Genomic DNA, 20929 nt, shown 5'->3' on the forward strand with positions numbered 1-20929 from the left:
CGGGAAGGAGGGAGGGAGGAAATGGGGAGTAAATAGGGAGAGGGGAAGGAGGGAGGGAAGAGGGAGAAAGAAAGAGAGAGGGAGGAAAGAGGGAAAAAGAGGAAGAAGGATGGAGGAGAAGGAGTGAAAAGGGGGTGGGGAGAGGGTGAGGGATGAAGGAGAGAGGGAAAAGCGAGAAGGAGAGGGAGAGAAGGAAGGGCATGAAAGACAAGGGGTGAAAGGGTAAAATGAAAGGAGGGATGGAGAGGAAGGGAGAGAGGGAGGGAATGTAACAGGAAGCGGGGTGAGAGAGGATGAAGGAATGCAGGAAAAGAGTGAAGAGAGAGGAAGGCGGAATGGGAAGGAAGAAAGGAGAGGGAAGAGAAATCAGAGATAGGTGAAAAGGATAAGCGAAGGTGAGCAAGAGGGACGGAAGGGAAGAGAGGGTATAAGAGGAAAGAAAGATGAAAGTATATGAAAGGAACTTGGTAGGGAGGGAAATTTAGGAGAGAGAAAGGAGAAGTATGGTAGTGAGGAGTGGAAGAGAGAACAAGGAAAGGAGGGAGAGAAGGAAGAGGTGAGAATGGAGACAGAGGAAAAAGGAAGAGGGTTAGAGAAAGCAGAAAGTGCAAAGGTGAATTGGTAGAGGATGGAGGGAGAAAGGAAAAGTGAGGAAATTAAGAAGGGAGGGGAAATGAGTATAATGAAGCATGAAGTCAATCAAGGTATAAAGGAATAATGAGGGGAGGAGGAGGAACTTAGGGAAGAATGAAGGAAGGAAGAGGATCTTATGGAACTTTAAAGGACGAAATCTTGTAAAAATATTAAGAGAAAGATGAGGTTTGTGGACCTTGGAGGCTCCCTAGCACCTTTTCCTTAGCAGTTTATTTCTATGACTTGTGCACTAACGTATTACTGTGCGATATGTTAGGCAATCTACGTCGATATACCATACGAAAATTAATAAGCAGCAAAACAAATCGCTACTGAAGTGGCGCTACGAACCCTCCTAATTTAAACAAACTATAAAACAACGAACAAATTGGTACAACAGAGCTATGAAATTCCCGGCACATAGGCTTCAATCATCAGCCTTTTTATCGATAAAGATACAGTGCTTAATTTACTGACATTGCTAATAAGATGTTGCTTCTGGCCACTCAGCTACAGGTAAAGGTAAACAGTCAAGCCTAGTTTTATCCTTCCTAAGTACAGTCACCCGAAACAAGGCTGCAGGAGTGCATTCAAGGGTAGATAAGCAGCTACTCCACAGGTTAAGCTACAGGAGCCTAGTACACTTCAGGGTAGATGACCTGACACTTCCCTTGGTGGCATAAAAAAAAAAAATCCAGTCATGTTAAGGGTGAACTCAAAAATAAACAAAAAAATTCCAGTCATGTTACGGGTGAAGTCAATGGAAGGCTCTAACTTCGACTGGAACATTTTAACTACTACGCTTCTTTCACCTTAACTTGGTCCAGATTTTCGTCTTTTGGCAGCTTATTCCACGGGGAAAAAAAAAAAAACTGCTTCGGGTTTACATCATCTCCATGGCACTTCACGACAAGCATCATAATCTAGTGTTAATCTATTTTTACATCTCAGCATTTAAGATGGAGTTGAAAATTTTTGGCCAAGTTAGAGCAAAATATGAGTAAAATTTCATAACTTTTCATAATACTCAATGTTTCATCCACTGTACTACGAACTGACTTCAACTGTACAAGAGACACGAAAGACGAAAAGGAACAGAAATAACGAGGGGAAGATCGGGTGGAAAAGAGATGGAAATAACGAGGAGAAGATTACATGAAAAGGGATGGAAGAGGCATAATAAAAATAATCAAGCAGCTATTGTGGGAGAGGGAGATGGGAAGGATAAGTTTTAGGGGCAGTAAAGTAGGGTCAATAAAGATGATAAGTGAGAGAATGAAGCTTATGATTTCTCTCTCTTGCATTTGTCACTTTCTTCTTCACTCTACTTTTCGTCTGTCTTTTTTTCTTCAACTTTCAACAGCTCTTTTTACCCACTTTTGTCATTTTCTATTTATTTTTACACATTTTCGTTTCTTCTTCTTTTACTTATATTGATAATTTCTTTATTTTTTATTTTTAGTTTCCTTGTACTTTTATAGTATACAGTCTTTTCCACTTCAAGATTTTTTTCTTCTCTTTCTGTTCATGTTGTTATGTGTTTATATATATTGTTAATTTCCCCTTCTCCCTTTTCTCTGTCCCATTCCCTTCTTTCTTTACAGTTTACCCTCCAGTCTCTCTCTCTCTCTCTCTCTCTCTCTCTCTCTCCCTGTACAATTCACTTCCATACATCTATGTAGTACCGTTTGTCTAATTACACCTATCTACTTACACTTCTATCTATCTGTCTATCTACTTCACATTCCTTTATATTCTCTTCCACACTGCGGCTCATCCTCCTTATCCCTCTCGTGTTCTCTCTATTGTCCTCATTACTGGCATTACTTCCTTTATTGTTTTCCCATTTACCAATTACTCGGCATTTTAAATCATCATCATCACAATATCTGTTACTTGCTTTCGTGTGTGTGTGTGTGTGTGTGTGTGTGTGTGTGTGTGTGTGTGTGTGTGTGTGTGTGTGTGTGTGATTCCTATTCTCTTTGCTTAATACTTTTTTCTACTGTCTTCCCTCACTTTTCTTTCCTTATGTCCATAACGCCCATACTCTCTCTCTCTCTCTCTCTCTCTCTCTCTTTCCCGTTCTTAACACACTCATTCCTCCCTCTCATATATTTTTCCCCTTTCTTCTCACCTTCCCTACTTTCCTTCTTTCCTCTTTTCTCGTCTTCCCTCCCTCCTAGTCCCTCTTTCTTCCCCTCCATATCCTGCTCTATGCTTTCCTTGTCCTTTCCCTTTCATTTTTTTTCAGGTTGTTTTTCCCTTTTTCCCTTCTTCTTTCCTCCTTTCTTATATTTCGTTTTCTTTATCCCCTCCTTCTTCCCCTCAGTTTCCCCTTCTTTACGCGTCCCTTCTCCCTCCTCTCTCATACATTTCTCTCGTTCTTTTTCCCTTTCTCCTCCCCTTTTTTCCCCTCTCCTTCTCGCCCATATTTCATTTCCTCTACCCTGTTTTACCTACCAAACTTTTCCCCTCCCCTCCCCATTACCTTCTAATTTCACGGTCTATACATTTCCCTACACCCCTCTCACTCTCTACTCTCTCTCTCTCTCTCTCTCTCTCCAAACCCTTCTTTTCATACTCTGCTATCTTACTTCTCACCCTCTACTCTGATTCTCTCATCCTCCCTCTCCATCTCAACTCATTGCTTTACTCCCTTTAACCCTTTCTCTCCCTCTTAGTCTCTCCTCTCACACTATATGTTCCCTTCCTTTCCACACGCTACTCTTGTCTGTCTCACACTTCACCCGACGTCTCTTTCATCCTCTCTCTCCCTCTCTCTCTTTCACTCACAAATCAACCTCCTCTAACTATCTCTTTCCTGCATACATTCTCCCCCCCCCCCCAGCTCACACAATACTCTCTCTCTCTCTCTCTCTCTCTCTCACACACACACACACACACACACACACACACACACATATCACAGTCTCCCTCTCCTTCATCAAAAATTCCATACCCATCTCTCAACACCTCTCACTTTCGCCCTTTTATTTTCTAAGCTTCCCTTCCTTTACTTTTTCTCTGTCTCCCCTCTTTACTTTTTTTTATCCTCCCCTCCAGGCATCTTTTTCTTTACCCTCTTTCTGTTTTCTGTCTTGCCTATTTCTCTTCTTCCTAGTTTCATTCCCATCTCATTTCTTTTTCTTTATATCATTCTTTTCATTATAGATTCGTGCATTATCCCATTCAACAGATGACGCTGTTTCAATTATTGTTGTTATTTTCTGACGATTTTGTTTACCTTCAGAGACTTGAATTAGAGGAGTTAGATACGGCCTTTATTAGAAGAGATTTTTCGAACTTCAGGGCTTATATATATCTTTCCTTAACCTTTCCAGTAAGAGAGGGTTTCCTTGGCTTTCCTTAACCTTTCCAGTAAGAGAGGGCTTCCTTGGCTTTCCTTAACCTTTCCAGTACGAGAGAGGGCTTCCTTGGCTTTCCTTAACCTTTCCAGTACGAGAGGGCTTCCTAAGCTGAAAATCGTCGTCTGTAGGTACCAAGAATAGACGGCTATACTTCTTTCACCTTAACCTGGCCCAGAGTGTTATCTTTTTGCAGCTTATTTCCCATTACTCAAGCGCAGAATAAGGCAACACTATAGCTCTAAATCCTTTCCAAATCACTTCTTCGTGACTAACATAATAATCTCGTGTCATTCTACTCTTACTACTCAGCATTCAAGACGGAGAGATAGCATTTTTTAGGCCAAGGTAGATTACAACGAGAATAGTTGCGTTCTCGTATTGAAGGAGTTAATACAACTACTAAGGCTCGGATATAACCTTCATTTTTCCCTTCAACTGCCTATTAACTATCAATGGGCTCTAATAATCTTAATTAAAAAGTTCGCAGTAGGAATAAAATAAATAATATGCTATCATAAAGAATGGGCTTAAGGTCAATTTTCTTAGTACTTCTTCCATCCCTTTCTTTTCCTTAATTCTGCTTTCCCTACTTGCTTATCCTTCCTATTCCTCTTCTCTCCCTGTCATCCACATCTTTCCTGTTCTCTTCCTTATTATCTTCCCTCCTGTTCGCTCACAAACTTTGCCTCCTAACTTTGTAACCTTAATCATTTTCTTCCCTTCCCTCTGTCTTCAATATTCTCTTCTCTCTTCCTCTTCTCCTCTCTCCTTTATCCCTCTCGTCCATTTCCATTTCCCGTTCCTTTCTGTTCCTTATAAATAGTTAGTTTCCCTTCTTCAAAATTCTTTTTTCCTCCTCATTTCGCACTCCCTTTCTTTCTTGTCCATTCTTTTTTGCTTCTCTCTCTCTCTCCTCTCTACTTCCTTGTTTTTTCTTGTTCTTTCCACACCCTCCACTCTTCCATTTCTCCTTTCCTCTCCTCATCTTTCCCTTCCCGTCCTCTCTCTCCTCGCCCATATTACTTCCCTCTCCCCTATCCTTCTCCTTTCCCCTCTGAAATTTCCTTCCATCTCTCTTCTTCCCTAATCCTCTCCTCTCCAAAATTTCTCCATTTCCCCTCGTCTCTTCTCCGATCCTCTCAATGCATTTTTTTTTTAATTCTTGTCTCTTCCGTTCCTCTTCCCCCTATTTCGTCTCCCCTCCTCCAGTTGCTTCCACATCTGCACTTTCCTATCATTCTCATTTCTTCTCTCCTCCTCGCCTGTCAACTCTCTGTGTTCCTTTCATCTCTCTTCTCCCCAACTCTTCTTTCTTCTCCTCCCCTACTCTTATCCCCTCCTCTCCTTTCCTCTCCTCTCCTCTCTCCTCACTTCCCTCTCTCTCCTCATTTCCCCTCTCTCTTCTCTTCTCCTCGCCCTTCTCTTCCCTTCCCCTGCCCACCATAAAACTGACCCAACCATTACTCAGAGAAAAAATATTTGCATACAGTAATTGGCGTCCCATTTACAGCTGCCGGTAATGGGTTGGGGAGTGGGCAGCACGGCATCGGGGTGGGGAATGGATGGGGAAGTATGTGGGGGGAAACAGACTGGGAAATAAGTGGGAAAATATGAGTGGAAAGTGTGTTGGAGTGTATGTGGGTGATGAGGGAGTTTGGGGAATGGGTGAGGAAGGCATGAGAGGAAGTGGGAAAGCATGAGAATGAGTGTCTGAGGTTGGGGCGTTTTAGGAATGGCTGGGGAATGCTTGGTGAAGTGTGTGGGGAGTGAGAAAGAGATTAGTGTGAAGATATCAATTTGGGGAGTGGATGGGGAAGAGAGGGTTAGTGTGATGGGGTATGGGTGGGTGTGTTTGGTAAGCTTGGGGAATAGTATGCTGGGGAGTGAGTGGGGAAAGTTGATAGGGAGTTTGTGGTGCGTTTGGGGAGTTTAGGGATGAGTATGTTGTGGAGTAGGGGGGTGAGTGTAAGAAGACTCGAGAAAATTGTTTTAAGAAGTGACTGGGGAAATACAAAGGGAATTATGCCATGGGAAGTGTTTTGGGGAGTGGGAAAGTGCGTGAAAATACATGTACAGTAGGGGAGTGGATGGGTGAGTCTAGAGAATTTGGGGAGAGTATGTTGGGGAGTCTCACAATGGACCTCTCATAAACGGAACAGTAAAGCCTTTCAATAAATGTACCTTTCCTAATTTTAGCAAGAAATGTTGGGGAAAAAAACAATAATCCTGAAGCGGTAAATTCTAATAAATTGTTTCTCACCCCGTCACAATAATATATTTCAATATTATAAAATCACGTGGTCGTAAAAAAGACAAAATGAAAAAAAGAGACGTTATCGTACTGAAGATGTTTTACAAAAAAGGGTGAGTGACGGAATAACAAAAGATAAAAACAAAGGCATGAGGAAAAAGACAATGCAATGCAGTTAACGTTAATTTCAACTGCAGATTACGATAAGACTATTAACGTCACCCATTCACTTAAACGACCGTGGCATCCTTCTACAGTAGCTCTCTTCACTTTATTCCCAGCCGATTTCTCCATGAGGGATTGGTGGGTGAGTTGAGGAGGAGGGAGGGGGGTAATGGAGGCTTCATTTCAATAACCTTATCTTGGAGTCATATTAATTCCGGATATCAGTCTTGAGCAGGAGAGAATCGTCAGTGGTTAGTCCGGATATAAAAAAGAAAAAAATCCCAGAGGTGAAGACAATAATGAGTGTTTGTACCCTTAATGCCCGGGAGGCCTTTCTTACGCTTTTGTCAGTTGTAAGCCAGAATAAAACACAAAAAAAGTCCCCGGAATAGAGAAGAAAAACAAGTTCCAATCTACAATTTACGAAATGGTCTTCAAAGAACCAATCGAGAGTTAGAGGTAGATACGTTTCTGTCTGCTTTCCTTTTCAATGCTTTGTATTCCTTTGTGCTCTCTTGAAGGTGAGGGGAGAGAAGGTGAAGGTTAGTGAGTGAGAAGGGAAAAAAAAATGGAGGGTAGAGAAAGAAGAAATGGCGAGGAGAGATTTAAGAGACGGGCACGAGAGGGAAGACTGCAGAGAAGGAAATAGGGAGAGGGAGGGAGCGACGGGAGAAAGAGAGAGAGAGGGTGAGGGGAAGACTGAGCCGGGAAAAAAGAAAAGAGTGGGTGAAGTGAGGAAGATTGAGGCTGGAAGCAAGGGATGAAGACTGCGGGAAAAAAGAAAGAGGAAAGAGAGAGTAAAGACTGAGAATAACGGAGCGAATGGGAGACAGGGATGAGAATGACGATGATATTAAAGACGGGAGGCGGGAGCACAAAAAAGTAGACGAGGAGAGAAACGATGCGTAAGTAGATGAAAGAAAGGCACATGGAAAAAGACGAAAAGGGAAATGTAGGGACGAAATAAGCTGGAGACATTAGGAAAAGGGAGACTGGAACACGGAAAAACTGAAGCTGGGCTAAAAAGTGATGCCATGATGATGAAAACGATAAAAAACCATGATAAGAAGAGGAACAGGAATAAACAATATCAATCTATTCAGCTGGAGGACGTTATTCTTCTTTTAGTGTAACATTAGACGACATTATCCAGCCTTGAGGAAGTTCTTCGAGACACAAGGGTTAGATACAGCCGTCACAAAACCCTTAACAACTGAGGTCCCTACTAAGCTTAATAAAATCGTCTGGAAGTTGCATGAAAGACGACACCAGAGTGAAGAGATTAAAACAAAATGGATACAAGGGAACTGAAAAGAGGCAGAGAGAGACTGAAAAATTTCTCGGGGATGATGAAGGGTAGAATGGGAGGACGACAAAAATAAAAAACGCCAATGCAACAGGCAGGGATATCAGAAATGGAAGACTGAGATGAAGTACGGAGAGAATAAAGGAGGGAAGCAGGAATAAAACACAAGAAAGAGTTGAGGAGGGGGAGTAAGACGATGGAGAGACAGGGATAAAAAAAGAGAGAGAAGAAGGAGAGGAATAGGACAAAATGACGAAGGGTAGAAAGGTGTGAGGGAAAGGGGAGGGGGAACAGCGAGAGAGGGAGGAGAGATAGATGAGAATATGGGACAGAGGACAGGAGAGGGAGGGAGGGAGGCTGGAACACGTGAGAGAAATAAGGAGTAAGGGAGAGGCCGCAATAAGGTAGGCTTAACGAAGATAATCAGGGCAGAGGATGACCCTAGAATGAAGAGGAGGGAGGGTAGGGGGTAAGAAAAGCAGAGGAGGCAGGAAGAAAGGGAAGGAGAAGAGGGGAGGGGAGGGAAGGGGGGACGAAGGGAAGAGGGGGTAAATGAGAAACGACGAAGGTAGAGTGAGGAGGGAGGGAGGGAGGGAGGAAGGAATGGAAGGAGGGAAGGAAGGAAGGAGGAAGGAATGAAGGCGGAGAAGAGGAAGGAAGTAGTAGTATAAAGGATTACATAGGAAAGCAAACTGCAACAGATCTAATGGTCCTTTGGAGGTGGTTTGTTAAAAAGAAACCTATGACAACGAAATCCAATTTGTCTAGGAATAGTAAAGCAGGCAAGCATCGCCCGACCACTAAACCCTCCCGCAGGGGCTGGCAGGAAAAAGTGAGAAGGACCGCGATGCAGCAAAGAAAAACATCCACGGAAATGTCAGAAGACTGATAGCGGAAACTGTACGACACACTGGCTTCATCTGTAATAGAAAAGTTAATAATAATTTCACACTACCGCACAACCGCTGCGTTCTCCAGGATCTCAAGGTGAGGAAAAGAGTTTGTCAGTTTTTCGAATTTCTGAACCATGGATGTGTTCAGTAGGGCATTCCGAGGTATTCCACCAATCCCCGAGGTAGGTCATCACTATGGTTAAAAATTTTGCGCAGGACACCTACTGTGCATCGATACATATAGTCTGACAGTTTTATTTACCTACTTTCTTAAACATTCTCCAGGAGTCATAGGCATTCGCTGTCTGAATAATTACTTGGGTTCCAGTTGTCACCGCCTAGGTCTAGAGTTGTTGAAAGTCAGGCTTTTGTATTCTGACCTTTGTTATAACTGGAATTTCCGCTTCTGTTACTCAATTTCAGTTTAAATGCAACTCTATAACGATCACTCGCAGTAAATTAATTTCCTACGAGAACATTCTTCACTCAGTGTTCTGGCACATACCCGATACATGATCCGAGATATTTAGCAGACGCGTTGGCTGCTCTACGAAGTGGTGTAGTGAACTTTCAACAAGCGATTATAGAAGTCCTGCCAACGTGTGAGGATACTGATATCAATCTTCTTGATGGTAAACTAAAATCTTCAAAAATTATTAAAATATCCAAAAAGTATTAAAAAATCCAAAAAATAATAAACTCTCCAAAAATTATTTAACTCCACACGTTATTAACCTCTCTAAAAATTAAAATCATCATAAATAAATATCTCCACAAATGAATAAAATGTCAAAAACTTACTAAAATCTCCAAAAATTATTAAAATGTCAAAAAGTTAATAAAATCTCCAAAAACTATGGTATTCCGGGTGCAACCCACTTCGGCAAACCAGACCATCATCGTGTCAGGTGTGGGGTTCGAACCCACGCACTCTCTCGAGTACCAGAACTTAAGTCTGGCGCCTTAACCACTCGGCCAACCTGACGAGAGAAAACGGTGATGGGAAAGAAAAGGAGAAGGAGAGAGGGAGAGGGGGAAGAACTGAGAAAGACAGGGAGAGAGGAAAGAAGGTGAGAGAGGAAGGGAGAGGGGGAAGAAAGGAAGACAAGGAGAGAGGATGATATGGAGAGAAAGGCAGGGATAGAAGGAGATTAAGAGAAGATGAAAGAAAGAGAGGAATGAGGGAACCTGAAGAGCGGAGAAGGTCAGGAAGGAAATGAATGCAAGGATGAGAGACGGGAATGAGAAACAGAGAAGAGATAAGACAGGTGGTGGTATAAGAGTGAGATCTGGAGAGGCTACAGATGGAGAGATAAAGAGGTATGGGGGAAGAAATTAACGGGGAAAACAAAAAGGGAAGAATACTAAAATGATTACAATGAATGGGACGGGAATAAAGGAGGAAACCAGACATGGGAAGATGGATACGCATGATGACAGGGACAAGGAGAGAGAGAGAGAGAGAGAGAGAGAGAGAGAGAGAGAGAGAGAGAGAGAGAAGGAAAGAAAAAATGCGAGACACAGAGGAAGAGAAAAAGGAAGATACAACAGAAATGAATCCACAGATATAAATAATGGCAGGGATAAGGACGGAAGGAGGAAGGTGAGACGGATAGGGAAAGGTAAGGACACAAAGGCAAAAATGAGTACGGAGTGAAGCGAAAGGGGAAGATGGCAGAACATGAAGAGACAAGGAGGAAATAAAAGGGAGTGAGGAGAAAGGAAGAATATGGGGTAACGTGCAAAGAAAAGAGCGAAGGATGAAGGAAAGGCATGCCAAGGGAAGGGGAAGAGAAGAGCAGGAAGGAATGGAGAAAGAAAGCTGAAAAGAGTTATAGACAAAGCTGGTGGTTTAGATACGGTGAACTACCTCATATAAAGCGACGTGAGAAGGAGATAAATATATAAACAAGAAACAGTGATGAAGATGAAGAATAAATGAGTGAAAAACTGAGAATAAAAGAATTATAAAGTGGTTTGGGAAATAAAGGTAGGAAGTAATTACAGGAAAATACATAAAAAATGGAGCTTATTTAATACGAAATGGAAAATATTAAGGGAAGACGAGGAAAGAATGTGATGCTGAAAAAATCTGGAGGAGGAGAACGAGGAGGAGGAGGAGGAGGAGGAGGAAAGTAAGCGGCGATGAATATAAGATAAGGAAAGACAGATGCTTGGAGGGACAATGGGAAGGAGAGCACAATGGAGAGATGAAGCAGGGAGGGGGGGGGGAGAGGAAAGAGGAGGAAGAGAAAGGAAATGTAGAAGCAAATACAAAGGAAGAAGAAGAGGAAAGGAGAAACAATAAGTGGAAGATAAGAAGATGAAAGGACTGAGGAGGAGGAGGAGGTTATGAAGCTGAGGGGAAGAAGGAGAAGAAGGGGAATGGAGGAGGAAGAGAAAGAAGGTAAAGAGAAAGAGGAAGAGAATAAAGGTAATGAGAACGAGGAACGGAAGGAGAAAGAAAACGACGGTGAGAGGTACGAAGAGAATGCGAGAAGCAGGAAAAGACAAGGTGAGGAGAGGAGGATGAGGAAGAAAAGAGAAGAGGATAAGGAAGAGAGACAAGAGGAGGAGGAGGAGGAGGAGGAGGAGGAGGAGGAGGAGGAGGGGAGGGGAGACATGAGAAGAGGAATGGGAATGTGAAGAAGGGAAAGGAGGAGGAGAGGAGAGATGCGACGAGGGGAACAGAGAACGGAAAGTGACCACAATGATGTGATAATGGTGAGGAGGAAGAGTACAACTAAAAACAAGTTACAGAAGAAAAATGAGCAGGGAAGAAAGGACAAGAGATGGGTCAGAATGGTGCGAAGCGTTGAGAATAGAGTGACAAGTATCAGAAGCAAGAATACAACAAAAGCAAAGAAGAAGAAAAAAAAGGTCAATAATAGCACTCACAAAGGGAGAAAGAAGGGCGACAGGGAAGGAAGAAACATGCATGAGATGAGAGGAGGGGACTGGAGAGGAGAGAGAAGACGTAGAGAGGATAAAGAAGAGAAATGATAAAGTTGCTGATAACCATGAATAAAGTATAAGAATGAAAGAAACTACAGAAAAAGAAAGACGGTAAAAAAAAAAAAAACACTAAAAGACAAGACGGATAAAAAAACAAGAAGAAAAAAACTGACGCCAAAACGAAAACAAGACGAAAAGAACAATAATGAAGAGGGTCGAGAGAAAAAATGAGAAAGACACATGCTTGATACGACAAAGGGGAGAGGAGAAAGGAGAGAATAAGAAGACATGGGTTACGGTACGATGATGATGGACACGAATAAAGCCAAAAAGACGGGAGAACTAAAGAAAAATGGATGGGTAAGGAAAAGCAAAAGTCACAGTAACAATGAGAAGCAACAACAAACAATAGCGATGAAGGAAACAGACTGATCAGAGGAAGAGGAGAGGGAGACGAATATAACTGAATGAGAAAAGGAAAGAAAACAAGAAAATAATAATAATGATGACGAGGATGGAGATGAAACGAAACGAAAGACACAAAACCGAAGAGAGGAAAGACAATACGATAAATTCTGAGAAGGGTGAAGAGAAAAGGAGTAAAAATATAAGAAGAAAGGATACAAACAAAACCGAAGAGGGAAACAAGACACTAAGACCAATACTGCAAAGGGTGACGAGAAGAAAAATAAAGATACACGGAAAACACTGGCTATAAATATAAAAATAACAAATAACAGCGAAAAGTATGAAAACAAAAGCGTAATGAAAGCAAAAGCGCAGAGCGAAAGAGTAAAATAATAGCAATAATGAAGAGGCAGGAGAGAAGAGTAAGAGATAAGAATGACACATGCTTGGGAGGACAAAGGGGAGGAGAGGACAATGGAGGGATGATGGCGAGTGGTATACTGGCTGGTGGAGGGGTGGGGTATGTGTGTGCAGGGATCAAGTCGAGTTTTGACCTTTACACACACACACACACACACACACACACACACACACACACAATATCTATCCGTTTAAGTACCTATCTACCTATCTATATCTATCTACGTACATATCTACCAGTATATATTAAACACACACGAACATAAGTTACATAACCACAGAAATACAATAAAAACACACTGATAAATCTACGCTCTCTCTCTCTCTCTCTCTCTCTCTCTCTCTCTAACGATGACAAAAGACACGTTCGCTCCATATACAAGACTCAAACGTACTCAAAGTCTAAGTATCTTCAAGATTAGATGAAAACTGAACCCAGCCCATGAAATATTGCAGCCATAGTCAAGAAAAACGAGACACTGAGCTTAGGTGAAAGGTGAGTCAAGTTACAGATAAAAATGACTTATATGATCAAAATATACCCAGATCAAGGTAAACATGAGCTGATTCTGATTTAAATGTACACAGATCAAGGTAGAAATGTACATGTATATATTAACGAATGGCTGTGCGACACTGTTCTGTCTGTTGTTAATATATATACAACTTGTCAACCACCGTGACTTAAAGAGCTTAAATCCATTGTCACCTACATTGCCGTAAAGTATGCGGATTCAATAGCAATATATATATATATATATATATATATATATATATATATATATATAGTTAAGTGACGGCCACACATCTCTAAGACCTGCAGAGGCGAGGTGGGTTCGAGTTCCACACATATATGGGTGTTTTACGGTATGATGTTATTCAACGTAAAAATGTACCCAGATCAAGGTGAAACCGTGCAAAATTTCCACAGACGAGAAATGAGACACTGAACTAAGGAAGAGGGTGAGTTAGGTTACAGGTAACAATGATGCAGGTGGTGAAAAGCTACCCAGATCAGCGTGAAAATGAACATATAAGAAGAAAATGAGCAAAATTACCAAAGTTCTCCCTCCTCCATAATGATAAATGACAAAATGTGTAAGTTGTCGAGTAAACGCTAAATTTTTACCGGGAAAATGTGTCTAAGTACAAGGGGAAATGCATGTAAACACAAGGGAAAGGAATGCGCACCCAAACACAAGGGACGTGAAGAATCGTCTCCAACTACATGGAAAACTGAATCCCATCACCAAGGAGAACAGATCCAAAAGCAATGGAAATTATACCTAAACACAAAGGGAAATGTATCTTAAAGGGCGAAAATAAATGTAAACACGTGTCATGCAAAAATACATCCAATACAAATACAAATGGAAGTGAAGTGAAAATACACCCAAACAAGTGAGGTGTATCCAAACTGTAAAGTGTATCCCAACGCGAAAAAGTGTATCCCAAGGCGATAAAGTGTATCCAGACGCAAAAGTGTATCTAAACATGTAAAAAGTATACCGGTAACTGAACACCTGGACTCAACATTGGCAATATTAGATATAACTAACGAGAGAACATTACGGTACAATATCCAAAATAAATCACTGCGACAGAGAGAAGAGATTGACTCCAAAACCTACGATATTATGAAACTAATGGCCGTACCCTAAATGGCATAAGAGGCTTCGTAACGCCTCTTGCATAGCGATTTATTTGGGTTATCAGAGTTCATTTTCTTGCGTTCTTTTAATACCAGAACACTGTGAACCAATAACATACAAGAACGAAATTTTCTGTAAAGCACAAAATAAATAAATAGCTAAGGAAGAAGTGACCCTAAGACCCAGCCGTACCCAGACCAGACCCGTACCTAACCTCCCTTCCCATTACACGTACGTACATCAGCCGTGCCGTGTTACATTAAACCCGTTGACTGAATACCGGATTAAATGTAAGTCGCCACACTCAGTCAGGGAATTTACCAAGTAGCTTTTGTAATCAGGGCGTCTTGTGCGTGAATAATATCGTACATAATTCTGGTACTCTGGGTCCCTCCGATACAAATCGCTTCCTGTGTACCTATCAACCATGTGTACCGACCGTTGCTGCTGTGGATGGACCTTTCTGTGCGCGTATCGGGTGCTTTACAAACGGCCTCTGTGTATGTAAATCGTTTCTGTGTACCGGTGTCTCTCTGTACCTATTCGCTGAGTAACCACCGCTTCTGTGCACATTTATCCCCTCTGTCAATCCATTATGGACTAGTCGCCTTTGTGGTCTAATATCTTCTCTATACCAAAATACTGTGAGTACTTATAAATTCTCTCTGCCAATCTCCTACGGACCAATCACTTCTGTCTACTGATATCTCCTCTGGACCACACGTATACACTGGTCACTTCGCAGTGCTACGGAATATTCCGTTCCTGCCAATCTATTCAGAGTATCCTCATTCTGTGTGTGTGTGTGTGTGTGTGTGTGTGTGTGTGTGTGTGTGTGTGTGTGTGTGTGTGTGTGTGTGTGTGTGTGTGTGTGTGTGTGTGTGTGTGTGTGTGTGTGTGTGTGTGTGTGTGTGTGTGTGTGTGTGTGTGTGTGTGTGTGTGTGTGTGTGTGTGTGTGTGTGTGTGTGTGTGTGTGTGTGTGTGTGTGTGTGTGTGTGTGTGTGTGTGTGTGTGTCGCTCCTGCATGTGTTTGTGTGTGGTACCTTTCATCAGAGTACCGTCGTGGGTGGTATAAGCTGTACCCTGTAAGCCATGAATCCTCTTCCCTCCACCTCCAGCCTCCAACCCCCAACCTCCCTCTTATAGTTCTCTCTCCATAACTCATAGACAGAACTCAAAGATAATGTCATAGCCCTTCAGTCCCACTATATACACCTGTTATATTTAATATTTTGGCTCTGACGATTTTATTCAGCTTAGGAGAGAAATTCATATTCTATTTTAAACCCATCCAATTCCAGTAATTTTTATTTTTTCTTCTTATCATCAAAAGATTACACTCAGTTAAGGAGAGACTTTGGGCACTAAGAATCAGATATAGCCTTCAGTAACCCTTCAAGAACAAAGGTCCTTAATAAGCTGAATAATATCGCCTGAAAGCAGCAAGAATAAAACAAAGACACCCTATGCTACCCTTTCCCCACTAACTCCTAGGCATGGATTCGTGGAGGATCTTAACCCCTTGAATCCCAGGACATGCTTTAAAATATTTATGCTATGCTATCTGATGCTGGAGTGGGACGCCTTCACGTGGTGACATCTATATAGCTTTGCGGCGGTTGTGTCTGGCCACGAAAACGCCCCTCACCTCCTTCCTTACTCTTCCACAGGAGGATAGTGGACTGCAAAAGAGATGCAACTTCAGCCGCCTGTCCACAGAGTTCACAAGCATATGAACCTGGGGCTACAAATAGTACTACTATTCTTGCTATCTCCAGATGATTGTTTTTATCACAGGAAAGATCTCTCGTACTGAAGAGACTAAAGAAGGCTGCATCTAATCCCTGCTGATCTCACCCTTCCATGATTCATTACGGGAGAAAGACTCGTAGCTGAAAAGGGCGACTGGGGTGTGGCACTGAGTCAGACTTCAAACAATGTAATTATGTGGTAAGGGAATAGGGTCAAGAGGGGAACTACGGATTAGATGAAAGACAAGCTGGGAATAAATATCCTACGTCTATAACAACTAACACCTTTACGGAATCGTATTCTCCTAACACACAGAGACTCCTATCACCTCCTCTTCAGCGACCTGTATTTATTGTATATTACACATTAGTATTATCGTATGCTATTTTTTTCCTTTCTTCATCGATTTTTATTTACTGCATAAACACCTTAGTATTAGAGTACAAATTATCTGGTCTTTTTAAAAACACCTATATACGCTGCGCACTTCACATACTATAATGCGTGCATGTCACAGTTCCGTACACTGTTCATATAAAAAAATAAACTCAAATACTGAAATGTGTTAGCTGGGTACATACGACGGCCTTCACAATAAACAGTTTCAGTATGAAGGAAGGCAATGTAATTTCCGTGGACGAAACTGCGATATGTATCAAAAGGCGATCAAAGCATCAACAAGACAGTCTTCCGTCTTTGCATTTTGAGGCAATGGACTTTGAAAATCATCTCCATTAATTTCTCATGTCTGCGTCTGCTGCCTGTGCTTGTCAATATTCTCTACACCAATGAACTTATACAATACAAGTAATACACACTCCATTCATAAATACAAGCCTTTAGAATAAACAGGAACACCAGCAACGCTCAGTATGACACTATCGACCACATTTTTCTAAGTGTATTATATCCAGAAATAAACATGTACAGAAGAGGGGGTATAAACCTGAGTTTTATACGCCAAAGCGAAAATTAATGTACTGTACTACAAGCAGAAATAAAAATTATAGAGGAGGTGGTAAAGATTAAAGACTGCTACGCCCATGAGAATACTGGCCAAGGTATTACTCATCAGGTTCACGCCCTGCTAATCACGTAACCAGCAATTAACCCCCGCCCACGCTTGCTCAACCCTTTGAATTCAGCAGGTAATGTCTTTTTTAAGCTTATTCTGGTGCTGGAGAGGGACGCCTTTGGGTGGTAGTACCGATTTAACTGCCGAGGGGTTTCTCTGCTAGGTTATACAGACGTCCCTCAGCTCCCTCCCCATCCCCGAAAGGAGGATGGTGGACTGTTGGAGAAGGACTACATCAGCCTGCAGTTTACTGGGTTCAAGTTTTAGATGAACACCACCACCACCACCACCACCACCGCCGCCGCCGCCGCCGCCGCCACTACTACTACTACTACCAGCTACTACTACTACTACAGTTTATTCTAGCTGTCTCCAGATGATTTTATTCAACTTACGACAGACCTCTCGTACACAACGGATTACCGGAGAGAGATGTAGCACCAGCATTTCGAAAAGCCCAGGCCAAACCAAATCGTCTGATGGGCAGTAACTATGAAAAATACCTCAACGGAGCGAAATGGTTAATCCGGTGACGTCCTCTTCGCAGCATTCCTCTCACTGCCAGACGACTTGGTTAGGCCCTGGGGAATTTTCTCGCAATGGAGAGGTTAGGCATATTCTTAACGGACCCCTTCTGTACTAATGTTGAATAAGAGTGCAGGATGGTGGTCAGATTAAAATGAGAAAAGACCCGGTGGACTGCAGGACTGCTCCTCCCCTGCATACTCCTTTTGGGGGATAGCGAAGCAGCTGAGGGACGACTGTATAACCAAGCAGTTGAGCCGCCTGGTTATATCGATGCCATCACACGTAGGCGTCCTCTGCAGCACCGAAAGACGTCATCGAAATGAAAGGGTTTAAGCACAATGTAACTGATCTTGTTCACGCCCTGCTAATCACCCAACCAGCAATTAAGCCCAGCCCAGGCTATTCTCCCTTCCTCAGAGCACAAAGTTACTCAGCTTATTCACGCATTGTTCTTCTTATGCCCACAAATTTTTCCCTGTCCCCGCCCTTCTCTTTGTTGGCCTCCCCGTCCGTGGAATGATGCTACACCAACGCCCTCTTTTATGCTCCGGTTCCACCCTCCTTCCCACCACCCTGCCCACGCCCCTCAACATTACCCCTTGCCCATTACCCATCCCATCTCACCCCAGGTCCCCATCCACCCCAACCCCCCAAAGCGCTGTAAAATCGAAAGGCGCTAGAACTCCACAAAACGCTAAAAATAATGCTAAGTTTTAAAGACAATCACTGAAATTGAAAATATAGATTTTAGTCATAAAAATTCGGGGCTAGATGGTCACTTTACGACTATCTATCCCCAGATTTTTATACTCGTATATCTAGACACGGTTCCAAACACGCTGCCCGAGCATCAATACCCTCCACCCCCTCCCCACACCTCCATGCCTGCCTACCCCTGGTCAAGTTATTATGGGCAATATTTCACTGAGTGTTGCTTTTCCTGTCCATACTTCTTAACACTTCTAGAACATGCCGCCATTTACCTATTTCACTCTACCTAACGCTTAGACAAGACCTCTGCTGCTAAAGGTGAGCTTAACGTGAAAAACATAGTTTGCTGGTAGCGAGAATACAACACAGCTATCGAGTCTTAGCGAAAACATTAGTCACGATATAGGTTTTAATCATTAGGCCTTGGTGTGTTTCTCAGCTCGGTAAAATATTAGAGAAAGTTTGTATCTCGTTGCCAAGTGGGTAACGTCTCCTTCCAGCACTTTCTCATCATTCTGCTCAACTTTTCTTATCTCTCATCTAAACGAGGAAGTAGAAATTTAAAGTGTACGAAAAGGGAGAGCGAGAACTACACGAAACATTTCCTTAACTTCTTCCTCTCATGTACTCAATTTTGTTTTTTGCTCAATTTGTCTTATCTAAACTGGCCTCACTCTTCATCCGCCGCTGTCTAGATTCTGTAAGCACCCTCTAATTCTTCCCGCACACACCTTCCTCTTGACCTCTTACGCCCACACGCACAATCTTAATTTTCAGACCTATGCTCGTTTACGTTTTTATGTTCACACTTTTTCTTTCACTCTGCCCACGACTAACCCTATCTCAGTCGCCCCACCCTCTCTCTCTCTCTGTCTCTCTCTAAAACACACATTCCATTACTTACTCTTCCAACCCATACCTTGTCACTCACTGTTTCTGCTCTCTCTCTCTCTCTCTCTCTCTCTCTCTCTAAAACCCACATTCCATCACTTACTCTTCCAACACTCACTGTTTCTGCCTACACTTCATTTTCCCTATCCACCACTCTCTCTCTCTCTCTCTCTCTCTCTCTCACCCACATTCCATCACTTACTCTTCCAACTCACACCTTCTCACTCACTGTTTCTGCCTACACCTCATTTTCCCTGTCCACGTCTTCACCAGCTCTCCCTGCCTTCACCCTCTCATGCTCCTCGTTCACGCCTTCAACTCTGTCCCTTAACAATCTCTCTCTACATCCCACCGTTTTTCACCCACACGCTTCAATCTTCCTGCCCACACTGTCCCACTTTCTCAGCTCTCACTCATTTACAGCCCTTGTCTACGGTCGTTCACTCCTCGCGCCACTCCTCTTAACATTTCTTGAACCATCATCATCATCGTCGCTGTCACCATCTCCAACACTGCCATCATTTTCGCCATCTTCAGCATCATCTCTATACTAGAATACGCTGAGAAAATGGGTCACACACCTATTCACGTTCTCTCTCTCTCTAAACACACACATTTATGGGTGTGAGGCACTGGAATAAAATGAGAATAAATCAAATGAACTGAGGAAAAGTGGCGATAAGGAACGAATATGGTTTACGTAAGAATAACCATGGGAAACCGATTCGTGCATATGCGTAATAAGGAAAAACGTATTCATTAAAGGGCGGAAAAGAATGTGATTTGACGGCTTTTTTTTTTTTCTTTTTTTTTGAGAAATGGATATGTAGAGAGTGGTGGAAAGGACAAGGTATATGAGTAAATTTGAGGAAAGAAGGAGATATGGATAACCAAGATGATGATGGTGATGATGGTTAAATATCTGTTTTCCTTTGGCAGTCAACAGAATGGTTTTTATCACATATGAATTTATAAGAGAAAATGATAAATTGTGTGGACGGTTTCCCCTGTGAGATGGAGTCAAGAATTTCCATTTCACTGGGCACTCTGTTAATAGTACTATTTTTGTGCTCTCCTTCTCCCATTTCCGTCATCCTACCCACTCAAGATATTTGCTAGAAATGGGAGGGGGGGGGAAGGGCGAGGAGAGGAGAATGACGACGACGATGACGACGCCGAGCCCTTGCTGTATCACTTTCCTTGATTGCCAACTCGTTCCTCCTGCCCACACCCACTCCAGGATGTCTCTCTTACTCACCCTCACCTTCGTCACTCTCCCTGCCCACACACATACACACTCCCTCGGCCCACACACACTTCTCTCCCCCTCCGTGTCGCCGCCCTCACACCGCACCCTAACACACCCCTCACCCCATCCCACGCCCCACATTTTTCACACTCTGCCTAGCATATCATCCCGTCATCTATCCTGCTTCTCTCACACTATCCCTCAAAAGCTTTCTTCCCAGCTTACACCGACTCTCACTCACTCACTGGCTCACTAACTCGACCTCAATTCCCTTCCTTGCTTAGTTTCTTTCTTTGTAAACGTTTTCCTTCTGTCTTACTATAAGGCAGTCTCTCTCTCTCTCTCTCTCTCTCTCTCTCTCTCTCTCTAACACACCCACACGCGCCTCTCATCTTTCTTATTCTTATCGATATACTCCCAGGATTAACGTATGACTAAACTTCTGGTTGTAGTTACTGAACATGTGATTTTTTTTTCTTCTCTTTACCTTACACTATTCTGCCTCTTACTGTAATCTTTGAAATCATTAATCATTAAAGTCACTTACCTTTTACAACAGCGTTCATGGTACATAACCGCTTCCTCTGAAAAAGAAATAAAACAGGGATGAAAATGGTGGTATGATTTTTACTTTTAACCTCTTCAATCTGATTTTTTTTATTTCATTGTTAC

The 20929-nt window shown here is 42.5% G+C and overlaps 1 non-coding gene across 1 annotated transcript; it reads right to left on the reverse strand.

Moving 5' to 3' along the window:
• Window positions 1–9518: 9518 nt before the first annotated feature.
• Window positions 9519–9601, reverse strand: TRNAL-UAA (transfer RNA leucine (anticodon UAA)). Its single transcript has one exon. It is a non-coding gene; the product is annotated as a tRNA-Leu (tRNA).
• Between the last annotated feature and the right edge of the window lie 11328 nt (window positions 9602–20929).

Source organism: Coenobita brevimanus, chromosome 63 (genome assembly GCF_032717465.1).
Source record: "Coenobita brevimanus isolate Jiangsu-jjx chromosome 63, ASM3271746v2, whole genome shotgun sequence".
Lineage (NCBI taxonomy): Eukaryota > Metazoa > Arthropoda > Malacostraca > Decapoda > Coenobitidae > Coenobita > Coenobita brevimanus.